We start from the raw sequence: 12,365 nt of genomic DNA on the forward strand, positions 1-12,365 counted from the left end.
AAAATCACTATTTTCTGAGTTCTGTCTCCACTGGGAAAGAGTACAATCTGCACTCATTTGCAGGTCACATGAGTGACGCAGTCAGGGGTGTTTATCAACTGTTATGGAAAAAAAAGACCCCCGTGCAAACAGGGTGATGCCAGGGTAGTGGGTGTGTAGATGGTCCTTTCGAACAGCGTTCAGTCGGCGTTGAGCTTGAAAGAGAGCCTGAAGTAACAGAGATTAAATAGAAGTAACCTCTGAAACACTGTCACTGGCCGCCATCTCCGTTTTCTGCCGTGTTCGTGATGTAGAAACATGACACATGTTAACAAATAAAAAGAATACAAACAGCCGGACTCATCTAGTGGCACTGGGGAAGGAGTCAATCAACTTATTTCTAGCAGGTTTAGAAATGATGAAAAGATGATTTGGTTGAAGTAAAAGGCTTCAGAGTTCATCTTTGAAGACAGACCTCTGATTAGTATTTTACCTTACTGTAAGCAGCAGTGGTGGAGAAAGTAATCTGATCCTTTACTTAAATAAACGTATTAATACCATGTTATAAGAATACTCAATTACAGTATAAGTACCACATTGAAAATGTTAAGAAGAAGTATAAAGGTATAAACAGGAAGATGTTCTTAACCCACTTTTCCAATGTTTAAAGAATATATGACGCTGATAGCTGAAGCTGACATGTTGGTTAATTGCATTAGGCTGAAAAGCAGTGTTTCACTGCTCTTTGTGGTTGGCAGTTTTAGATGACAGGTTTACAATCTTTCAAGCCTCTCTTGAAACAATAGTCAGATGCCCATATGAAAACAGAAACATATTTTGCTGTCCGGATTCATTACTCCTGTTCGGAAAGGACATTAAAGGTCTGTCTCTGAAGTGCTATCGGTGTAAGATATGTGAAGCCCATAGTCCTCCATCTGTGTGAAAATGTATTCCAAAGTCTGTCTGAAGCTAATGAGGCTTCAACAGTCTGAGGTGGACAATCAAGTGTTCAAAACCTCCAAAAATACAAAGTTTGATGGACTACTAAGGTCCCTCTTTGTGTCACCAGCCCTTTCACTGCAGCTCAGCATCTGAGGAAGGACAAAGAGGGAATTCTACATAAGGAAAGCCAACACTGTATGTCACCTCTTTAGCCTGATTTGGGCATATTGTTGGGGACATACTAGCATACTGTACCTGCCAGGCACTGCATCCAATGAGCAGTAAGAGAGTGTCTGTTTTCTCCAATGAAGTTTCATCATTTGTATCAAAACAGTGTTACAACATTTTCCTAAACAACTGAAGCAAATGAGGATTTGTTTTAAAACATGAAATAACTGGAAAAACACACACACACACCTTTCTCAATTATATATGGTTAAATTAGTCCCACTTTCATTAGCTCCTAGAATAAACAAACATAGCTTGAATTATTGTACTGGCTTGATTAGATGATTTAAGTTGACTTCTTTGTTAGGTTGTCACACGTGATTCCGTGCCCCTCTAAGCTGATGCCGCGCCCCCCTCGCCAGATCCGGGCCAAAAGTTTGAAACTGAAAAGATGAGATCCGAAAGTGAAAAATTTTTATTTTTCTCAAACCCGAAAAAATAAGCTCTGAAACTGTAATAAAAAAAGGTGAATCTGAAAACATGAAATCTGCAACTGAAAAAAAACAAGACTTCAAATACTGAAATATATATGATATATATTCAAAATAGATAGATAGATATACTTTATTGATCCCAGGCTGAGAAATTACAGTGCAGCAGCAGCAATACACATAATAAGCTATACAAAATGTTAAAAATAACAGTATAAAAAAGTGGCAATACAATATATATATATATCTACAAGGCAATATAAAAAAGTGTATATGCAATAAATAAACAGTGTAATGTTGTGCAAAAGAAAAAGAATTTCAGAACTGAATAAAAATGATATTTAAACTGGAGAGGAGAATCCGGCCGATAGTCGAACCTCGGATCCAAGAGGAACAATGCGGTTTTCGTCCTGGTCGTGGAACACTGGACCAGCTCTATACCCTCCGCAGGGTGCTTGAGGGTTCATGGGAGTTTGCCCAACCGGTCCACATGTGTTTTGTGGACTTGGAGAAGGCATTCGACCGTGTTCCCCGTGGCATCCTGTGGGAGGTGCTCTGGGAGTATGGGGTCCGGGGTCCTTTGCTAAGGGCTGTGCGGTCTCTGTACTCTCGGAGCAGGAGCTTGGTCCGCATTGCCGGCAGTAAGTCGGACCTGTTCCCAGTGCATACTGGCCTCCGGCAGGGCTGCCCTTTGTCACCGGTCCTGTTCATTATTTTTATGGACAGGATTTCTAGGCGCAGCCAGGGGCCGGAGGGTGTCTGGTTTGGGAACCACAGGATTTCATCTCTGCTTTTTGCGGATGATGTTGTCCTGTTGGCTTCTTCAGGCCAGGACCTTCAGCGTGCGCTGGGGAGGTTCGCAGCCGAGTGCGAAGCAGCTGGGATGAGAATCAGCACCTCTAAATCCGAGGCCATGGTTCTCGACCGGAAAAAGGTGGTCTGTCCCCTTCAGGTTGGAGGAGAGTTCCTGCCTCAAGTGGAGGAGTTTAAGTATCTCGGGGTCTTGTTCACGAGTGAGGGAAGATGGGAGCGTGAGATTGACAGGCGGATTGGTGCAGCGACAGCAGTAATGCGGTCGTTGTACCGGCCCGTCGTGGTGAAGAGAGAGCTGAGCCGCAAGGTGAAGCTCTCAATTTACCAGTCAATCTACGTTCCTACCCTCACCTATGGTCATGAACTTTGGGTCATGACCGAAAGAACGAGATCTCGGATACAAGCGGCTGAAATGAGCTTTCTCCGCAGGGTGGCGGGGCGCTCCCTTAGAGATAGGGTGAGGAGCTCTGTCACCCGGGAGGAGCTCGGAGTAGAGCCGCTGCTCCTCCACATCGAAAGGAGCCAGTTGAGGTGGCTCGGGCATTTGTTCCGAATGCCCCCTGGACGCCTTCCCGGGGAGGTGTTCCGGGCATGCCCCACCGGGAGGAGGCCCCGAGGAAGACCCAGGACACGCTGGAGGGACTATGTCACTCAGCTGGCCTGGGAACGCCTTGGGGTCCACCCGGAAGAGCTGGAGGAAGTGTCTGGGGAGAGGGAAGTCTGGGTATCCCTGCTCAAGCTGCTGCCCCCGCGACCCGGTCCCGGATAAAGCGGAAGAAGATGGATGGATGGATGGAAACTGAAAAAAACTTTTCCTACACTTCAATGTTACAATGTTACTCACTCCATAATAATGACTACATTTTTATTTTTGGGTGAATTGTTCCTTTGAACACCTCAGTCCAAATGAACAAGACTAAATGGGCTCAGTTTCAAAGAAATGTGGGAAAAGGTGGATAAAACATTCATAATCCCGTGTGAGGATAAAAGCTGAGGCTCTTTCCCACCTAGGTTGCATCGGCACTGGGGACTGAAGCCTCATTCATTAATTTAGACTGATAAGGTGGCTGCACTCATATCCACGTGTTCTTCAGCTGCCATCCAAATCACAGCTTTTAAAGGAATCAGAATGGGTCAGAAAATAAATTGAAAGCTTCTAAATATAATTGTTTTGTTTTGTAGGGACTTTGTGTAACATCTCTCATTGGATAAAACACAATTCAGAACAGGGATTTACAATTTAACAGTAATGCAAAAATTGATATTTCAGGCAGCATTATTATTTTCTCTAATATCCATTTTTTTTTTTTAATTCCATACAAATCCTCCCAAGGGAAAATAAAACCCTTTAATTCTCTTTGCTACTTGCATTTTCTTCACCTTTTGACTTTTTGGGATTTTTTTTTTGTTAGTTTTTTGTTTTTGTTATTTTTTTTTTTTCTTTTTCTGCTCCCATGTGTGGAGATTAAAAAGGAGCTCTTTGTTTTATTCAACAAGGCAGACAAAGAGTAACAAGGCAGCATCAAATGTGAACTTTGGAAATGACACCATTTCCAGAAGAAAACTTCAAACCTTCTGCAGAACAAAGGTGCTTGAGAAACTCTCAAAATCCATCAGACTTCAGAGAGAAAGGGAAAAGTGATCACAAGAAGCTGAAGGCTCGAAAATGACACAGAAGCCACTGCAGGGATGAGACTTTACTCCCATAATGCTCACGTTTCTACTGTCAAAACCACTGATGTGTCTGTCATATATTTGTAAGGTGAATTTCACAACCAAACACCACATGCTCCTTGTCAACTGTGTCATTTACGCACGCACATAAACACCTTTGAACACACACATGCATGAAACTGCTTACTCTCCGTAAGCGTGTCCCCTGGGCACTGCATCGCTTCTGGTGTCAGGTATTCAACGGCAGAGATAACTGATGTGTGACTCTAAGCAGCAAGCGTCATCCACGACAACTTCACTACACGCTTGATTATCAGTCATTATTTTGTTGTACACATCATCAGGAGGGTTGGAGGCAGCTGCAATGTGGTCATTTATCTGGGTTCATTTGGTTATGTGTTCAAAGAGAGACTTCATAGTTGAATTTTTTTTGTTTTTTAACAGGATTACAGGTTACAGGATCCATTAAATAGAAAAGGGTTTTCCCCAAACTGTTGCCACAAAGTTGGAAGCGTAGCATTGACGATAATATCTTGGTGTGCTGAAGTATTAAGATTTCCCTTCACTAGCCCGGCTAGCTCAGTCGGTTAGCCCGGCTAGCTCAGTCGGTAGAGCATGAGACTCTTAATCTCAGGGTTGTGGGTTTGAGCCCCATGTTGGGCGCAAGCTTTGGGGGCAGCCGTGGCCTAGAGGTTGGAGAAGCGACTTGTGATCGGAAGGTCTCTGGTTCGATTCCCCCGACGGACGGACATGAAAAATTTGAGTGTGTGGTGGAGTGATAATGTCCTCACCCTCCATTAGCTGGCTGATGTGCCCTTGAGCAAGGCACTTAACCCCCAATATATAAGATCCCTGGGTGCTTGATGCAGCCCACTGCTCCTGTGTGTTTCGCTGCATGTTGCATGTGTGTGTGTTTCAGTCAGTGATGGGTTAAATGCAGAGAAGTAATTTCCCATCTTGGGATTATTAAAGCCTGCGATTGACTGGCGACCAGTCCAGGGTGAACCCCGCCTCTCGCCCGTAGTCAGCTGGGATAGGCTCCATCCCCCCCGCGACCCTGACGGATAAGCGGTATAGAAAATGGATGGATGGATGGGATTATTAAAGTAACTTAAAATTAAATTAAAAGTAAGGGGCCGAGCCCAACCCCTGATAAACAGCCTCATCCCCATGTGTGTCGCTAGACCCCTTTTACTGAGGCACATGCCGCCGTATGAATGTGCTGTGTCCCTGTAAAATCTCATGCTCATGAAAAACATGAAAAAATGTCACCGCACTGAGTCAGATTGTTAATATTGAGAAAAGAGGTATTTTTTCTACTCTGAAGTATTGCAACATAGTTTGTAACTCCAACAGAAGGGCATGCACATTCTGTATTTTGTGTGTCTATGCATATCAGTGTGTGTGTGTGTGCAGCAGCAGATAAACTATAATGCAACTATCTGTGTATCAGCAAGAGAAACTGAGAGCAGTTTTAAGACATAGTAACACAACGCAACAGAAGTAAGTTTTTAAATGGAACCATTCTCTGGACGAAGCAGAGACGGGAGAGATGAGGATAAGGGAGGTAAGAGCTGGCTGTAGCTGGTTATTAAAAGTCAGCCAGCAGTCAGTATTCCAGGTTAATCTCTGGCGTGGAGCTGTATGTCTAACAACACCCCCGTCCATCCCGATACTTTTATCTATAATGTATTAAACATTCATGCTTTTCCTCACATGCACAATTTGTTTTCCAGGGAATAAGAACATTATTTACTGCAAAAAAATGTAGAAAACAATGTTGAAAATGTGCTATACATGATACACTTTTCACAGTTAGAGCATGGGGAAATAACAAAAAAAACACATCATTACTGACGGAGACCTTGGCATGGGCACAGATGTTAGAGCTTAATTTGTCTGGGTAAAGTAGTTTAGTTGTAATTACGATTTCCTACCATCTTAAAAAGGAATTAATGTAAGATGGAGTCACACTAATTCCTTGTTAGGAGAACCTAACAACAACATGTCAGTTAGATGCAGTTTATGTCACAGCCTGTGTATGTGAGGCAATAAGCCCAGTGACTGATACATCAATTTTGTAATGACTGTTCCCTGTTTGGTAATGTTATTTTTATTCTGGATTAAAAATCAGATATCACTTAACAGCACATAGGATGTAGGTCAGCTGGTGGCCTGTTGAAGCAGCTGGACTATATGATATAATCCTTGACTGTGGACCAGGCGAGTTATGAGATCGCCTGTGTTAAAGTTAGAAAAAAAAAAAAATCACATTTATATTTCATGGCCTGGATTGTTTTAACATCTGCCAGCTTTTGTTATCATTTCCCTCTGCATATTTCATACCTACATGTCAATAAATGTCTCAGTTTACAAGTTGTAGAAAATGTGTATTTCTACATCTTTTTTATTAACTTAAATCTCACCTTGACCCATCTGATCACCTGTCACTGCTCCTGTTTCCTGTATTCTGAAGAACAACAAAGCCAACCACTGAAATTATTAAAACTTGGCCTGAAGATGCTCTCTCTGAGCAACAGGACTGCTTTGCTCACACTGATTGAGACCTATTCAACTTGAGAGAGCTGGAGGAATTCACTGAAACTGTGCTGTTCTACATCAACATTTGTGTAGCATCACAGTCAGCAAACACATCCAAGTCTTCCCCAACCAGAAACCCTGGATGACAAGTGTGATCCAAAGACTCATTAATAACCAAAATGCCACCTTCAAATCCTGAGACACAGTACAGCACTGCGAGAGCCAAACTAAGGAAGGGGATTACGGAGGCAAAGGAGGCCTACAAGAAAGCAATAGAGGTCCATCTGACCCATAATGACCCACATAGGGTGTGGAAAGGACTACAACACTTGATCAATTGCTGTTATTACAGTGCAGCTGTCATTGATGCCTCACTGGCAGAGGACTTCGAGGATAATAAGACAGGTGTAGTCTCAGTGCCCCCACCTGACACTGACATCCCCACACTCCCGCACTGAGGGAACAGGAAGTGAAGAGGGTGCTGAGGTCATTAAATCTGAGGAAGGCTGCTCAGATTTTTAACACATCCTGGCACAAGCAGTCATACCACCCTGCTTCAGATCAGCCAACATCATCCCTGTCCCAAAAAAAAGAAGAAGAAACAAAAAAAGGGAAACAGTCCAGGAGAGCCTGAATGATTACAGATCTGGAGCACTTACTCCTGCAGTCATGAATTGCTTTGAGAACCTGGTCCTGCAGTACATCAAAGCCACCCTTCCCTCCTCCTTTGACCCACATCAGTTTGCATACAGAGCCAACAGGTCAGCTGAGGACACCATCAGTCCTCTCATGGTTGGCCTACACCACCAGCTGTTGTGAAAAAAGTACAATAGAGACTCTACTTCCTGAGAATGCTCAGAAGAACCAATGCTGAGAGGAAGCGGTTAGTGGCTTTCTACCGGGCAACCACTGAGAGTCTCTTAATGTAATGCATCTCAAAAAAGCTCTGCAAAGAGTGATTAAAATGGCAGAAAAGATCAGTGGCTGCCAGCTGCCCCCTCAGCAGAGCACCCAACATCTTTAATGACTCCACCCAACCTGGCCGCCACATCTTTGAAGAAGCCTTCTGGCAGGCACTAGTACACCATTCATGGATTTACATTGCCCTCACACAAACACAAATCATATTCAGGAAGAAAAACTATGCAGTCAACTTTTCACATAATTTAAACTCATTAACATCAGCATGACTGTTTTCTATGCACTCATATCTAGCTGTATCAGAGCTGGATTGAATTACTGGTAACCTAATTTCCCACTGCCGCTGCTGCTTCACTTTGAAAGCACTCAGGGTGATCTCTGTTGTGAAGGAGACATGGTTAGATTATTATTGACTTATGAAAATTTGTTTGGCTGCATTTTAACACCAGTTGCTCCTCTGTTGTATTTCGGAATCAACAGTTTTTCGTAATATTAAACTGTTTAACTTCAACCTGTTGCCATGCTGGGTGTTGCAAAATCAACCAAGATTTTAATCTTAATACTACAGCATGGATCTCTTCAGTGCCAGTATGAAGAGTAGGGACAATTACAGTAACCTTCTTGAGAACAGTCAGCATTATGACCTTTCTTTTCAGCTTATATCATCCTTTTGACACTGATTCTTTGACTTTCAACATTCATGTTTAAGTGTTCACAGTTGGTGGAAAATGGTGGAAATCCAGGTATTATATACTGCTTCTGGTGGTGATTCAGAATTAGAACTGGGGTTGTCATTTAGGCCAACTATTGTTGGTCACATGAACCAGTGCACCCAGAGCTTAGAAAGATGTAGCAATTAATGACAACTGAAAGGTGAATCCTCTTGGAGATGGGGGTAGGAGTTACACTGTGGATTTAAATGTATTTTTTAATGTGAAGATGGCATGTCAAACCTAAAACATGGCATTAATTTGCTCTTTAAGGCATTGAGCAAAGCATTTCATCAAAATGATTAAAGGATTGACCAGATCAGAATGGGTTAAAACACAAATTTACTTTTAAATATGCCCCTGACCGCCAAAGATTCCCCCTCTTCTAGCATCCTAGTTGCTTTAATTTGCTGATTTATGAAATGACTTTTGATCCCCATTAGAATATGGATGTGGTGTAAATGAATGATTTAAATATAAATGTAAATTATGGCGGTGTTGTGGAAGTTCTTTACAGAATAATGTGTGGCTGTGGGCAGCAGTTTCCCATGTGATGCTGATGGAGCGTGACAAATACAGAGAGAGACAGGCAAGAGTGAGACCCTGACAGCTGCATTGCGCTTCTTCCAGCAGCCATTGCAGGAGTAGCCATTTAGGTCCACTGCTATGTGTAAATAATGTGTGTATAAGAGTCAGGCTACAAGAAGAGAGATATTCAAAGAAAACCCTTATGGGGCGACTGCAGTCAGGAACACTGAATGTAAAACAAACTTTGTATTCCGGGAACATTTGTTTCCAGCTGGGAAATCTGCTGTAAATGGGAGCAGTGGAAGAAAATGCTGCCACATGCAACTTAACAACCCATGACCTGAACTTCAACTTGGCTATTACAAATATTTTTATATTAGTAGTGGATCACATGACTGTAAGAAATGAAATGTGACACTCTTAGAGATGAACCCACGAGGACTCACTAACTCCTCGGTTCCCTTTAGTTTTATGGAACTTAGAGATTTAGGGCAACTCTTTTTGTTTGTCCTCACTGCCCTCATTAGCTTTTGGCTGCATCTGTCAATCAGTGAAGAAGCAAACATGTCTATTCCACACTACCTGCTCAGCACCAAACACACAAAATTAGCTCATTTTCTGGTGAATGTAGTAGATCATATAACATGAAGAGACAGTAATTTTTCTTAGGAGTTGGTGGAGACCAAAGCAAAGCTATATATACAGTATAAAATCTGTAGTGTAATCTGTAATCAGTAATCTGTAGTTTGTAAGTTCAAACCTAGAGAAATCTGTAATTTTATTCAGAGTAATAGAGGATGTTATTTGGTTGCCTATAGCTTCCTGGAGAGTCCTGGAGAGAGAGTGAGAAAGGAGGTCACATGACTAACAGCAACAGGAATAAAACTTTAAAACCTTGTCTGTGAACATTTCTGTCTGAGTCAATTCAGATAGATTTTCATTGGCATTAGTCATGACCACAATTCCCATGACCCCATGCCACTGAAAAAAAAAAGCAAGAAGAAAAAGAAAAAGCAGGACCCCGCTGCAGAATCTGACGCAGAGATGCGAAACTGTGGCAAAACATGACAAGGCAAGGCATAGATATCCTGGCATGAAACCAAAAGACAATATAACACACTGACACAGGTGACTGGGAAAACAAGGACTAAATAGACAAGACAATGAGGCACAGGTGACACACATTAGGAGGGAGAAAGCAGTCAGGAAAACCAAAAGCAAAATTACATGAAAACAGGACACACAGGGGAAGAGACACCTTCAAAATAAAACAGGACATGACAAAAACCTTGAACATAAAACATGGAAACACATGACAGGACAAACATGAAACATGGCACATGGACTGAAATCAAAAGACAAAGCATAACAAAAAACACCAGGCATGACACTGACACCTTTTGCTTCTTTTTTTTTGTTATCTACTTATTGAGAGACTCCCAGTGCCACAAACTATATTCTGTGCATTTAAAGGTTATAAACACACAATGTTGGGTTTACAGTTAGTTCCTGCTGCCCCCATGAGACCAAAAAGTACATTTTAATTTTTTTCCCGGCGCTGACTGTGTGTTGTATTCTATTTCTGCCAAATCCTGAGACACCCATCTTTTGGTTTTCACTATCTCCCTCTGAGTAGTAGTAGTTATTATATACTGTGTCCATATTGTGTCTGTGAGAAAAGAATGTTGACATTGCCATGACATCACATCACATTAATTGAGTGACATAAAGGTGTGTACATAGTGATATAGTTCATAGATTTTTTTTTCCCATTCTCATTTATTAAATAAATATCTACTAAAGAAGGGTCACCACTCAGTGACATCTCCTCCCAGCAGCCATTGCTGTCTCAGTCTCTGCTGTCTGTGCTCCTCAAACACTCGTTCCTGCATCTCCTGTCTCTCCCACAGTGTTTGACGTGCTTTCTGTTGCTGGCAGGTTTTTTTTCCTCTCTCTTCACCCTCCTCTTCTGGTTACACTTCCTGCTGGCTGCCCTGACCTGAGAGAATATATTCAATCAATACTGATGCCCTACACCACAGGGCTGCATGTTTACTGTGTATGGAGTTAGCTCTGGAAGTGCAGAGACTGAACACAAAGAATAAGTACAACATGGTATAAAAATGAAAAAACTGATAGTATTTACAGAAAACATGTTAACATCAATGTAGGTTAAGGAACAAGATCACGTAGCTCCCATTATCCACCCTAAAAGTCACATTTATACCTTATTTAAACCAGCTAAACTCTCTTCAACTTACCTGCCTGATTAGACCTAAGTGAGAACTTTCTCTTTTTCATCTTCAGTTGTAAAGTGTAGTTATACCAACATACTGCTTTTGTCAGGGTTTTAAGAGTGGGGTGGAATGTAGTTAAACAATGGATAATGCTGGGTGGTATTGAGACGTACTGTCTATTTTCACTTTCCTGTCTATAGCAGTCACTATTGTTATTGCTCCTTCTTAGTTCTGATGTACAGCTTGCGGTTGGGTTGCCTGCTTTTTTCAGATGAGAAACTGCTGCTTCATGTCTCAAAACCAGACGAATCAGTCAACTCGGTAGAGCTGGCTGATTCAAAGGTCTGGATCCAGGCAAATTCCCACCAGTATTATTTATGTTTGTCTGTCTCTTTGCAATCTTCTCTCGCACTGTCCATCTCTACAGGGTCCCTGGAGGGACTCATTGTAGCTGTAAGGCTCCAAAGATGAAATGCTGAGCCTAAATGGTGGGGTGATGATAAAACTTGCCTTGGGGTCCCGGGTGTGCCCAGATATACTGGTCAACGACATGCATCTGACTGAATTAATGTTAATGAATATATTCAGAGTCACATGGTGTGTCCCACACTACAACACACTAATTGTTTACTGTATACTGTATGTCATAGTATACTATTTTTAAATTCTCTGATAACTACATTAAATTTTCATGTTTGTGGGAAACATAACAAAAACAAAAGAGTAAATCATAGGCTGTCGAACATCAATGAAACTATGAATGTAGCTTCCTAATAAAAACACTCTCCCTAAAAACAAACAAATAAAAAAAAAAAAAAAAAAAAACCCTCTTTGAAATTCAGACAGGAGGTTCAGTTCACTCCAGTCCAAAACAAATTCCTCGTAGGTGGAACCTACCTGGCTGCATGCCTAGTGCACAAGTGAAAGTCATGTTTTAACTACTTCATCTTCATTCCCAACACCCTGCTGAGGTGAGCTGGGTACTTCTTTATGCTTTCTTTCTTCCACAACAAAAACACATTGGTCCATACCAGATCACAGCTATATCTGCAAGCATATCACAATACAATGAAATGTAGACTTGAGAGTTAACTGCATGACTATGAAAACATAATACTTGGTCCACCAATTGGGACTTTGGGGATATGGGTAGCTCATCTCTGTAAGGTAATATATCTGTAATCCAAAAATATCTCAGCACCAAACATGAACCAACACTCACATCTCTAAATATACTTTGGTATCACCTTTATACTACAGTATTTTTTCATGGCACTGAGGAAAACTGTATATTTAAAGACTCCTTGTTTCATTTGGAGCTGCCTGTGTGTGAAGTTGTCTAGTTTAAACAAAGTGGCAGG

At 41.8% G+C, this 12,365-nt stretch overlaps 1 non-coding gene across 1 annotated transcript; it reads left to right on the forward strand.

Annotated features, from left to right (window-relative positions):
* The first annotated feature begins 4,657 nt into the window (after nucleotides 1-4,657).
* On the forward strand, nucleotides 4,658-4,730 carry trnak-cuu. Its single transcript has one exon. It is a non-coding gene; the product is annotated as a tRNA-Lys (tRNA).
* The last annotated feature ends 7,635 nt before the right edge of the window (nucleotides 4,731-12,365 follow it).

Source organism: Scatophagus argus, chromosome 13 (genome assembly GCF_020382885.2).
Source record: "Scatophagus argus isolate fScaArg1 chromosome 13, fScaArg1.pri, whole genome shotgun sequence".
NCBI lineage: Eukaryota > Metazoa > Chordata > Actinopteri > Scatophagidae > Scatophagus > Scatophagus argus.